The sequence below is a fragment of the Marmota flaviventris genome, chromosome 2, assembly GCF_047511675.1.
Source record: "Marmota flaviventris isolate mMarFla1 chromosome 2, mMarFla1.hap1, whole genome shotgun sequence".
NCBI lineage: Eukaryota > Metazoa > Chordata > Mammalia > Rodentia > Sciuridae > Marmota > Marmota flaviventris.
In genome coordinates, this window is record NC_092499.1 from 161430581 (window position 1) to 161444146 (window position 13566).

At 38.2% G+C, this 13566-nt stretch overlaps 1 protein-coding gene and 1 non-coding gene across 3 annotated transcripts in view; both read right to left on the reverse strand.

Moving 5' to 3' along the window:
- The window catches only part of Pcsk2 (proprotein convertase subtilisin/kexin type 2), a 270904-nt gene that overhangs the window by 128680 nt on the left and 128658 nt on the right, over positions 1-13566 (reverse strand). The window lies entirely within an intron of this gene.
- Positions 8176-8363, reverse strand: LOC114081357 (U2 spliceosomal RNA). The gene has a single exon (XR_003580787.1). It is a non-coding gene; the product is annotated as a U2 spliceosomal RNA (small nuclear RNA).

The following is a 13566-nucleotide window of genomic DNA, read 5'->3' on the forward strand; positions in this document are numbered from 1 at the left end:
TGTGCAGAGATGAGGGATATTTGATGGAGACAGAGAACCCAGAATTATTCTGAGGAAAGAAGCAAAGTCGCACATCATTGAATAACCTGTAGCTGGACAAGTATTGATAAAGGAACCTTTACTGAATGGTGAAAAGATAATCAGAGCTCTCCATCCTTCCTTCCTTCCTTCCTTCCTTCCTTCCTTCATTCCTCTCTCTCTCTCTCTCTCTCTTTCTTTCTTTCTTTTTAAATCAACAGCTGATGCCTGACACTAACAGGGGAAAAATACATGAGCTCTGGATGCAGAATAAGCATCCAAAAGGTTGCTAAGAGGTTGAACTTGTTGGCTTAGATCAATTATACACAGTTGGACAGCACATTTAGATATTAAATGCTATTTGTAGGCTTTAAGAAAATCAGTTGCACAACTGTTAGAAAAGGAGAGATGCATTCATGAAAGGATATCATTTTAGCTGACCAGAAGTTTAATGTGTAAAAATAGTGTTAATACCAGCAACTGAAAAAGAAAATTCAAATTCTATCTGCTTTAGAAGAGACAGGGTCCCAGAGGAAGGTAAGGACAGATGTTGAGATATCTGGCAAGACAATACTCTGGAGCTAGTCCAGTTATGGAATCCACTTTCAGGAGGGTATTGTCAAATTTTATATCTCAGAGGAAGGAAGTAAAGATGATGACAAATCTGAGAAATGCACATCTAATATCCCAGAAATGTGTAAAACCCACCTCCCGTAATGGATTGCAAATGGTGATTCTCAGATGGGAGTCTATAGTTTGAGTATTTTTTGTCCTGCTGAAACTCATATTGAAACTTAATCCCCATGAAGAGGCATTAAGAAGTGGGACCAGGTGGATCCTTTAAGAGGTGATTAGAGCTCCACCCTCATGTATGGATTATTCCATTATGAAAGCCAATTTGGCTGTGTCTCTTTCAAGTGTCCTGTCTTACTATATGTTTCCTGTGTGGTCTTAGGAATCTACTGGCCAGAAGGCCACCATCATTAAATGTGCCATCTCAACCTTGAACCAGAACCCTGAGCAAAAATAAATCTTTTCAACTTACCCAGTCTGTGGCATTATGTTAATAGCAAGAGAAAATAGACTAAGACATGGAGGGTTTTCTCAGGATTTCAAGTGGTGACTCAATTGGTCTCCCAAGGACTGTTTGAGAACTTTTATTAGTTAGAGTATACTATTTATGGTGTGGTATTTATTCTGAAGGGAGTGTATTTCTCTACTCCTGTGATACTGGGTTTGGCCATGTGAATTGCTTTGGCTTGTGCTAGGAAAGGAATACTTGCCCATCCTTTGACCTCTTGCATTTCAGCCTTGGCCAAAAGAACATGACCAGTGTAGCCTGCTGCAAAATGTATTCTCTTTAACCCTAGAGTGTTTTTTGTTTTTATTTTCATGGGGCATAATTATATTTATTTCAAGGTCTTCTGAGTTTTTAGCGAATTTTCACTATGTAGATAGATTCTGGATGCTAAGAGGAATTATGTGATTCATTCTACAACTGAAATATGAGATATGTCTTTATTCCAAATAGGAACCTTTTACATGTTGTTTTAAAAATATAGCCATAGGTACAAGGATATTCATTGCACTGATATCTATATTAAAAAAGAGAAGGAAGAAATTACGTGTTCATTAATAGAGGAATGCTCTCAAGAAAAGAAGCAGTTATTAAAATAAATGATTCAGTACTAATTAAAATAGTTGTACTTATTGTGTTTTAGGTGAAAACAAAAGCTACACAGATGTATGTATAGCATTAACCTATTTTTGTAAATATACCAGCACACTAAGGGCTGGGGTAGTGGCTCAGCTGTAGGGTGCTCGCCTAGCACGGGCGGGGTGCTGGGATCAATCCTTAGCACTATATAAAAATAAAATAAAGGTACTGTGTCCAACTACAACTAAAACAAAATATTAAAAAAAATACCGGCACACTAATTGTGTGCGTGCATGTACATGTATGCACACACATGCATGATATTAAAAAACAAAAGCCTGGGACAGAAGCATGGTGGCACATACGGGCTATCTTTACAGAATGGTATTAAAAAAAGAGAAAAAGGTATTTATTTTTAAAGTTTTTTAAAATTTTAGTGTACCCACTAAAAATAAGGAAAAATAAGGAGATAGATAATTTTAATTTTTGTTCTTTTTTATGTTTTTCAAAATCTTAATGATGGATGTGGGTTACTCATATAGTTAAACATTTTTTTTCTTATATGTATTATAAAATGTGGATTGGTTTGGCTTTCATGATAGATTAGAAAGATCTGCTAATATTGGATGGGAGCAGAAACAGATAAACATATACATCACAATTTTGTTCAGAGAGGATCTGGATCCTTACTGCAATAAATTACTTTGACTTGGAATAATGATGAAAAACCACCTTATTTTTCTAGCAGAAGAGACTTCTTACCCCACACTCAGGAAAGACTTATTCTTATTGGGTTAACATATTGATAAGCTTCTTGGAATGAGTTGGTGAGATATCCATGGGAAAGGCTCTATTATCACTGTGTGGGTACTAAACAGCTCTCTGAGGGGCTAGGGGAAGGCCAGATACTTGCAAATCTGTGGTATGCTTGCAAATCAAGGATATGATAATTGGGGCCATAGCTGAAGTCTAACTCTAGAGGACCTTTCCACGTGGGAAAACATGAAGGCACATAGACAAATAAAAGCAGTATGATAGGGATTTGGTGGGAGGAGAAAAAATATTTAATAGGGATTTTATTAAATTACTTATCATATGAGGGTGTAATATAAACCCAATTCTTTCTTTCACATAATTTTTTTGGGGGGCTATTCGTGTTGCTCTTTGCTTTGTGGAATGAATTTGCATTTTTCAGGTACAGTGACAAAAACTGATGAGTTTAAGGGCTGGCAGAGAGTGAAAGTAGAGACCACCCTCAGGAGGACATCTATGTGTGGTTATGCTGTTGCCTTATACGAAGTTAATCAAATCTACTAAAACTGCCTAATTTCATTCATTTTCACAAACATCTTAAATGGGCTTATTAAGTATCAGATATCATTGTGACCATTGGGAATTTGTGAATAAATAGATCTGTCTCCAGAATGAAAAAGCTGTATTAAATTGAAAAACAGTCACACCTGTATTTTTTATATAATTGATATGGTTTAAATATGAGGTTTCCACCAGAAGTTCATGTACAAGATAATGCAAGAATGTTCAGAGGTGAAGTGGTTAAACTGTAAACTAATTGATGGATGAACCATTTGAGTGGATTAACTGGATGGTACCTATAGGCAGGTAGGGTATGGCTGGAGGAAGTAGGTCACTGGGGGCATGCCTTTGGAGTTTATATTTTTCTCTGGTGAGCAGAGATCTTTTCTCTCTCTGCTTCCTGGCTGTCAGGAACTGAGCAGCTCTCCTCCTCCATGCTCTTCTGCCCTGATGTTCTGCCTCACTTTGGGCCCAGAGTTATGGAATTGGCTGACTATGGACTGAACCTCTGAAACTGTGAACCAAAATAAACTTTTCCTTCTCTCATTTGTTCTTGTTGGGTTAACATATTGATAAGCTTCTTGGAATGGGTTGGTGATATAAAGCTGACTCATACAATAACAGACTGCTGCATAAAGGAGACTTGAATGTTTGTCTATGCACAGGCCTCAGTAGTGGGTCTATCATCTGCTGTTTAGTTGGCCTTTGTCAAGATCCCTAACCTTCCTGTGCTTTTATTTTCTCATGGTAAAATAGGAATGATTATAGTAGGAACCCCACTGCATTGTAATACAAAACAGCTTAACAGACTGTCGAGAACATACCACATTCTAAATATGTGTGTGTGTGTGTGTGTGTGTGTGTGTGTGTGTGTGTGTGTGAGAGAGAGAGAGAGAGAGAGAGAGAGAGAGAGAGAGAGAGAGAGAGAGAGAGATATGCTGGAGTATAACACACAGCCACATCTTATCATTCAAGATTATTTATAGCATGCAAGCTACTCTTTATACTGTCCACTCCAATTTTTCTCCCTGAAAAATGGGACTGGATAGTTCTTTATAAACACCAATCTCAGCAAAGTCAAAATTCCTTATGGCCAGGATTGTTAACCTTATGCTTATGGGAATACATGTGGTTCTCACTGAGCAGGATCCAAAATGGACTCGCCAGGAATGGATAATACAATATTTTCATTGCACACAGGGACATTGAGAAGTGGTGGGGTTATTTTCATGGAAGACCACGAGGTAGGTTTCTCATTAGATATAGTTTGACTTTAGAGAGCACATGAAACTATTTTGATCCTTATCTGTTTCTCTTAAATAAAACAGTTCTATCAGAATCATTTGTCTGAATTAGGCCTCTGGATAGTAACTCCCAGCCCAGTATCCTTGAGTTGCTCAATGAAGTACTCAGGGCACACAGCAAAAAGATGAAGAAAACTCTCACCACAGTGAGGAAGTAGGACTTATGGCTCATCTATAGCTAGAACTCAAAGGAATTGCTACCAAACACTAGGTCAGGGCACTGAATAGATAAACACGTTTGGTGACCTGCTTCTGTAATGTCCTGAAAACAAAAGTCCTTTTTAGCAAAAAATCTGCCCCTCTGTCTGCCTTTGAGTTTGGCACCACAATGTCTCTATTAACCACCGAGAAAGCCTCTGTTCATCCTCTCTCTGCTCCCCATCTCTGCTATGCCCAGCCATGACTTCTTTCCCACAGCTATTAAGGAACATACATTTCTAGAATCACAACAGATGAATAGGAGGTAAAGGCTGATGGTGGCCCATCTTACTTTAAGAGCTGCAAATCATGGTGGCACATGTCTATAATGCCAGCAACCTGGGTGTCTGAGGCAGGAGGATCCCAAGTGCGAGGCCAGCCTCAGCAACCTAGTAAGAATCTATCTCTAAAAAAAATTTAAAAGGGCTGGGGATAGAGCTCAGTGGTAGAATGCTTCTGTGTTCTGTCCTCAATACCAAAAGAAAAAAGCCATAAATCACAAATGTGTGGGTAAGCAGAAACAGGTAAAAAATTCCCAGTGGCAGTGCATATAGTGTATTGTTATTTTTAGTCATTTCATATGTTCATAGTGTCTGAAAGATCTTCAGGGAGGGTAGGAGGATGTTCCATGTCAATGCTGTAGGTCCTTTAGACACAGGGAATTTGTCAAAGAACTGTGTACTTCTAACATATTTGGGAAAGTGATTAAATTACCAGACAGATCAAGGGTAACCCAGCAGTGAGTCTGGTGGCCAATGCTGGATTTGGATACAGCTTCTCATTCAAAAATAAATAAACCAGGAAAAAAGACATTAACACAGGAAGATTGGAAAGTAAAATATTAGGAACGAGAAGAATTAGAAGGTAAAATACTAGGAACAAGAGAAGAACATTATCCTGAAGACTCAGGGAGAAGCAGTACAGTTAAAAAGGACCAAACACTGGAGCCAGAAGAAAGTTACAAGGCATTTTGATTGAGACATAAATGAAGCTTTTAATGAAATAGAAGCCCAAATCCACAAGATGCATAGGAATAAACATATTAAGAAAAAAAAGGTAAACTGATGAAACAAATATGAAGAGAATGCAAGTCCAAAAGTTTAGGAGATAGGAATGTCCCTAAATGGTTTCTCAGTAATGAATACTATAAGAAGAAGTGGGAATGGTCTAAAATCAGATAATGTTTTCATGGGGACCTGGATGACACTACTTCAGAAACTTCAATATCTCCTTATTGATAAGCCTTAGGAGAAAGAGATGGGGGATCAGTGGTTTTCCCCCCTTATTGGTACTGGCATTTGGGATGGACTCTTAGGAATTTATAGCTAGAAAGTCATAACTTTCAGAGACCTGAAAGTAGGTAGATGTTACATAGGAGGCAACACCAAGAGGGGCTGGGTTGCATAGGTGTTATGGAAGACAAATGTTGAGCCTTAAGTCTTAAGACCTGGTGGTCCAAATTATTAACTTAGAACATGATTATTACTTGTATTCACTGTAATGTATACAAAACTGAGCCTGAATTCTACCCAGAGTTAGAAGCCTACTTGACATGTTCTTTGCTGGAATAGCAATAACAGGAGCTAGGCAGTAGTGGAGTAACAGCTTGAATGCAATGTCCCAAATGTACCAGTGGCCCCAGCTTCTCAGTTGGCAATGTTCCTAACAATATTACTAGAAAACAAACAAGCAAAATAAAACACTGTAATTGATGCAAAACAAAATGCTTAACAATATATAGACTGATAGGCTCACCACATTCTAGGCAAGATTAATAACATGAGATCTATACTTAACCATATTCCAGGGCATATTTGAATTGCAATGATAGAAACAAGATGCTAGAAGCAGCTGAGCAGAGAAAACAAAACAATAAAATATGCTAATCATAAAGGAGTAAAAAAAATCAAACCGTGGTAGGCCTTCTCTCTAGCACTGAATGGCAGAATCCAACCAATATTGTTCAAGAGGTCAGTGTATGTGTTCCTGCTACTTTTGCTGCATAACAAATTGACCCAGGACATGGTAGCTTACAGCTACTATTTCATTTTGCTTAAGGATTCTGTGGGTAAGGAATCGGGTTGACTTGTTTCTGTAATACTATTTTTGGAGCCTCAACTGGAGAGACTCAAAGGCAATGGAAAGGCTGGGGTCTGTGTAAGATGTAAGGTTTATCATTACCAGGTTAGGACCTCAGGCTGGATCTGACCTAAGGATGATACTATCTTTTTATCCCTACATGTCTGCTGTCTTGTTCATTTCCTCTCTATAGGGGTTTACAGCTGGGATCAACTGGGGGAACTGCTTTAGGTCTCTCAAATGTCTATGTTTTGGATTCTTTTATAATCACAAGTACCTTTTACTTTCTTCAAGATTCAACAATGATCCTGGCTCGGCTGGGCACTCCTAGAACCCCAGCAACTTTGGAGGCTAAGGCAGAAGGATTGCAAGTTTGAGGCCAGCCTCAGCAACTTAGTGAGGCCCTATGCAACTTAGTGAGATCATCTCAAAATAAGGGCTGGGGATGTGCCTTCGTAGTAAAGCACCTCTGAGTTCAATCCCCGTGCAAACAAAACAAAACAAATCAACAAACACCCCACCTCCAAAAAAAAAAAAAAAAAAAAAAACCACCACCAACAAAACAGAAACATAAACTAAAACCCAACCAACTAAACAAACATAAAACCCTCAAACAACAACAATGATTTAGCCTGGATTTGAAAGATGCTGCTTGCCTCATCATCTCACTCTCATTCCCACATCACATTCCCTCCATTATGATCTGGCCAGGCTAGTCTCCTCATTAAATCCTCACATGTCCCTATGTGTCTCCTGCCTAGGACAATTCACTCACATCTTAATGTTTTTGCATCAAAATACCAATGCATGGGCTGGGGATGTGGCTCAAGTGGTAGCGCACTCGCCTGGCATGCGTGCGACCCGGGTTCGATCCTCAGCACCACATACAAACAAAGATGTTGTGTCCGCTGAAAACTAAAAAATAAATATTAAAATTCTCTTTCTCTCTAAAAAAAGAAAAAAAAATACCAATGCATGAACCACTCCCCATGCTCTCCCCATTCCTTGAGATCTGCTATAATTCTTGATGACAGTCATCATTACTTTTGGTAACTCTCCTTGCAAATGGATCAATTGAATCACACAATCATTTAGCACCAGACCACTGGGTTTTTCCTGTGCTTTTGTGTTACATTGGCATTAAACTGTAATTTCTTTGGGGGACAACAAAACCAAGTGTGAAAAAAATATGTTTTTTTTTTTTTTCCAGAGAGAGAGAGAGTGAGCAAGGGAGCAAGAGAGAGGTATTTCTGCCATTTCCATCCTCTAGGTTTGCATTTATAAAACGGAGTTGTATCAAAGTTCTCTTACGGTATCTACACCACTTCTTCTATATATGACAAGCCCACCATTCCTCTCTGAAGAAATGTGATTTCCATTCATCCAAACAAATGAAAGTCTCCAAGTTGCACTTACCCTCCCACCATTTAAAAAAATTACTTCCCATTTCATTTCACATTGTGAAATTTAATCACTTATGCAACCATTTTATGGAATCTAAAAAATGCTTCTGCAAGAAGCCTCCTAGAGAAGGGTGTTATATTAATTGTTGAGTGGATCTCCCTAAATATGTATGCAATTCCCCTCATTCCCAGCTCTGCTGAAGTGGAGTGCGCTGTTCCTGGAGGTACTGCAATACCAGGTCAATGCACGGAGTGGTTGGAGCAAGGTCCTAGTCCATATTTTATTTCCAAAAATCCACTTAGTATATTGTCTTTTGGATAGAGAACATATCAGGTATTAAACTGATAAGAACAGATGCAACACTTGATATTAGCCAAAGTACAAGGAGTGATAAAATATATTAATGTCTTGATGAGTCCAACAACATCACTTCAAAACCAAGATGCTATTTCAGCCTTCTTATATCCTTTCTGGGATTACCATCTTGAATTTTAAGGAGGGTTGATTTATTTGCTTCTTGAAGTTCAGCTGTCAATTAGGACTCACCTGTCAGACATATGCTTTGATTGTTTTTTCCCTTTGAATTGCAACAAGCAGCATCTTTTGATCATTCTATAGATGATGTGGATTTATTGACTCTCCCAATGGCTCCCCAAGTTCTGTGAAGGTACTAGCCATGTCCCCCAGTACCAACCTTCTCCCTCTTTGTTTCTGAGCTAGAGAGAGTACCAGTACAATGACAGCTTAGTCATCTTAGAGTAAGTACATTCTATGATGTTTTCACAAAGGCAAAATTGCCCAATGATGCATGTCTAAGTTGTTAACCAATGCATGACTGCATTTATTGGATTAAAAAGTTGAAGGATATATTGAAGACAAAGGGCATCTTCAGGTTTGTTACTTTTCTGAAATGTTCCTCAGAAAACAGACCAAAAATTCACTTTAAAACAAAAATAGTAGCAACAATAAAAAAAAAAGTCAAGTTTCTTCTCAGATGGAAGAACCTGAATCTAGAGAGACCTCAAATGTAGAGGTGTCAGAGTTCAGGAGCAAGTCAAAATGACTGGCCAGGTCTTCCAAGATGGTGGGCTAGAGGGAGGCTGCATTCTGTGTCGCCCCGTGACCTAGGATTCAAGTAGTGGGAATATTGTTTTTCTGTGAGTGATTAGAGGACCCCAGACAGCTGCTCCCACACAGGAATCATGGCTGCTGTGCCACAGCAGGACCACCCATGCAGTACCTGGCTGCTGCCCACACGCAGGACCTCCGGTTGCCACTCCATGTGGACCCCCATCTACCAACATGGGGCTCCCTGGGTCACCTCCATCTTGGGACAATGCAATCACTGCCATAGTCCCCTACATGTGATAGCCTGCACCTGGGGACACAGGACAGGATCTGGAGATAGCTGTCAATCACAAACTGCACACCACAGAGCTGCATCTCTGAACATGTCATGCAATGCCACTACCCATCCCAACCTGACCTGACACCCCATCTCTGAAAGCAGCTACCTCCATCTTGGGACATCTTTGTCACCATTTGGGGCAACTCTTGCATGGGACACCTGCTGGGGCCTAGAAGCAATATCAAGGTACCTATAGTCCCCAACTCTCTCCTTTCTCTTACAGCCACTAACCCTGAGCAGTGCTTGCGGCTATGTGGCTGGTCAATAGCTCACAAAGCTTGCCCCTGAACTGCCCAATACAAGACAGCTCTCTTACAGGTGCACAGCCCCCAGAGTGCAGCCGCCAACATGTAGCCCACTAGACCTCCGAAGAGAAAGGTTTCTGATTGGTAACTGTTGTATTCTGCTACCTTATGTAAAATGTGGATGTGTAACCGATGTGATTCTGCAATCTGTATTTGGGGTAAAAATGGGAGTTCATAACCCACTTGAATCTAATGTATGAAATATGATATGTCAAGAGCTTTGTAATGTTTTGAACAACCAATAAAAAAATAGATAGAACTCACATTAAAAAAAAGAAAGGTTTCTGATTGGGAAGTAGAAAGGGAGAGGGTGAGTGAGATACAGTTTAGAGACTAAATTAGAGACCAGGAATTGTGAGGTCTACAGGAAATATAAGGAGATAAGACCAGAAGCTCACATCACATGAGCAGGCCCCAAAGGAGATCCTTGGTGTGCAGTCGTCTCCCATCAGGGACTGGCAAGTGCTATACCCCACCTCCAGGACCAACCCTCCCACCCTAATAACCTTCACCATCCTGAGGGTGGAGATACCAGCAAACAACAGACAACCCCACCTATTGGATGAGAATGGAAACAGGAAAGATACTGAACTCCAACAAAAACAATCCTTGTATTTTCCTTCAGGATTTTTTTTTCTTTTTCTCTTTTTCCCCCCTTCTTTTCTCTCTCTCTGTCTTCTCCTGCCCTCACATCCCCAACATGTGTGAAACCAAGTACTTTTCATGAATTAGGCTACTGAGGACTGGGATGCCTGAATAGTACATTACAGTGGTGTTATATATTCGTTTATCTCCTATTTTTACATTTTTCATTTTTCTTAATTTTCATGTTTTTTTGATACTCTATTGTCTTCCCACTTACTTGTCTCCCGCAAACCACTTTCTCTCTTTTCTCCAGCTACTAGTCAACTTCTTTAGATTCCTCTTCCTAGCTTCCTAAGATCTAATAACTCTATATGCTCACCTCCTACCTCCTTAACATATCATCCTACATGCCACAACCAGTTCTCTCTTTGTCCATCATTACAAACTGTAGACCCTTTTGCTTATATTGTAGATAATAATTGAATTCAACATTTCTGTATATCGAGACAAAACCATAAATGTTTTATTAGCAAACATTTGTTTTTAGAGTGTATATTGTTTATATTGGAATCAGACAACACTGTCCTTCACCTCAAAGGAGAGTTCTTGGAACCCTTCAGGGGCACTATAAGCCTATAGGGTAAGAATGGTAACGCCTTTGATCAACAAAACTAGAAGGGAAGACACACAAACAACATGAAAAGACAAAGGAAGAAAGTGCCACAAACAAATCAAGATACCACATTATTAGAATCCATGGCCAGCAAAGCAGAGAAATGACAGAGAAGGAGGTCAGGATGTACATAATTAAAATGTTCTGCGAATTAAAGGATGATATAAGAGCAAGTACAGGCAGTAAAAGATCACTTTGATAAAGAGCTGCATAAACAAATACAGGAAGTAAAAGGTTACTTCAACAGGGAGATAGAGTTTCTGAAAAAAACAAAACAAAACAAAACAACAACAACAAAATCAAACAACCCAGAACTCCCTGAAATGAAAGAAACAATAAACCAAATTAAAAGTACAATTGAAAGCATCACCAACAGATTAGACCACTTGGAAGACAGGACCTCAGACAATGAAGACAAAATATATAATCTTGAAGAGAATGTAGATCACACAGTGAAAATAGTAAGAAACGATGAGTTGAACAGTCAAGAAATATGGGATAGCATAAAAAAAAACCAATTTAAGAGTTATTGGGAGAGAGGAAGGAATAGAGTTCCAAACCAAAGGAATGAGCAATAATGAAATAATATCAGAAAATTTTTCAAACATGAAGAATGAACTGGAAAATCAAATACAAGAGGCTTACAGGACACCAAATGTACAAAATCACAACAGATCCACACCAAGGCACATTATAATAAAAATGCCTAACATACAGAATAAGGAGAGAATATTAAAAGTCACAAGAGAAAGGGATCAGATTACATATAGGGGGAAACCAATAAGGATCTCTGCAGATTTTTCAACCCAGACCCTGAATACCAAGTAGATTCTGGAAGAACACATACCAAGCTCTGAAAGAAAATGGATGCCAACCAAGAATCTTATATCCAGCAAAATTAAGCTTTAGATTTGATGATGAAATAAAAACCTCCCATGATAAACAAAAGTTAAAAGAATTTACAACTAGAAGCCTGCAGTACAGAACATCCTTGGCAGAATATTCCATGAGGAGGATATAAAAAACAACAATGAAAATCAGCAGAGGGATGGATTACACTAAAGGAAAATCTAATCAGAGGAGAAACCAAGTCAAATTAAATACCAAAAATAAACAAAAATGGCTGGGAATACAAATCATGTCTCAATAATAACCCTGAATGATAATGGCCTAAACTCACGAATCAAAAGACACAGACTGGCAGATTGGATTAAAAAGAAATACCCAACAATATGCTGCCTCCAAGAGACTCATCTCATAGGAAAAGACATCCACAGACTGAAGGTGAAGGATTGGGAAAGATCATACCACTCACATGGACTGCGGAAGCAAGTAGGGGTTTCTATCCTCATATCAATAAAGTAGACTTCAAGCCAAAGTTAATCAAAAGGGATAAAGAAAGATACTACATACTGCTCAAGGGAACCATACACCAACAAGACATAACAATAATAAATTTATTTATTTATTGAGAGAGAGAGAGAGAGAATTTTTAATATTTATTTTTCAGTTTTCAGCAGACACAACATCTTTATTTTATTTTTTATGTGGTGCTGAGGATCGAACCCAGCGCCCTGCGTATGCCAGGAGAGTGCACTACCGCTTGAGCCACATCCCCAGCCCCACAATAATAAATTTATATGCCCCAAATAATGGAGCATCTATGTTCATCAAACAAAATCTTCTCAGGTTTAAGAGTCAAATAGACGACAACACAATAATTCTGGATGACTTTAACACACCTCTGGATAGATCGTCCAACAAAAGCTTAAAAAAGAAACTCAATAAATACAATAATAAATAAATAAATAAATAAATAAAATACAATAATAAATAAATACAATAATAAATAAATAAATAAAAAGGACTCAATAATACAATTAATAACTTAGACTTAACTGACATATATAGAATATTCCATCCTTCAACGAACAAATACACTTTCTTCTCAGCAGCACATGGATCCTTCTCTAAAATAGGCCATATATTATACCACAAAGCAACTCTTAGCAAATAAGAAAAAATGTAAATATACTACCCTGCATTTTATCAGATCATAATGAAATGAAATTAGAAATAAATGGTAAAATAAAAATAAAAACTACTCCAGCACCTGGAGACTAAATAATATGCTACTGAATGAACAATGGGTTGCAAAAGACAGTCAAGGAGGAGATTTAAAAATTCTTAGGGGTGAGAGAATACAGATACAAAGTATTGAAATATGTGGGATACTCTGAAGGCAGGACTAAGAGGAAAGTTGATTGCATGGAGTTCATTCCTTAAAAGAAGAAAAAGTCAACAAATAAAGGACTTAACATTACATCTCAAAGCCTTAGAAAAAGAAGAACAAATCAACATCAAAGGTTGTAGAAGACAGGAAATAACTAAAACCAGAGCTGAAATTGAAACAAAAACAAATTGAAAAAATTGACAAAACAAAAAGTTGGTTCTTTGAAAAAAAAAATAAAATTGACAAACCCTTAGCCATGCTAACAGAGAGAAGGAGAGAAAACTCAAATCACTAATATACATGATGAAAAAGGAAATATCACAACAAACCTTACAGAAATATAGAAGATAATTAGAAATTATTTTGAAAACTTGTACTCCAATAAAAC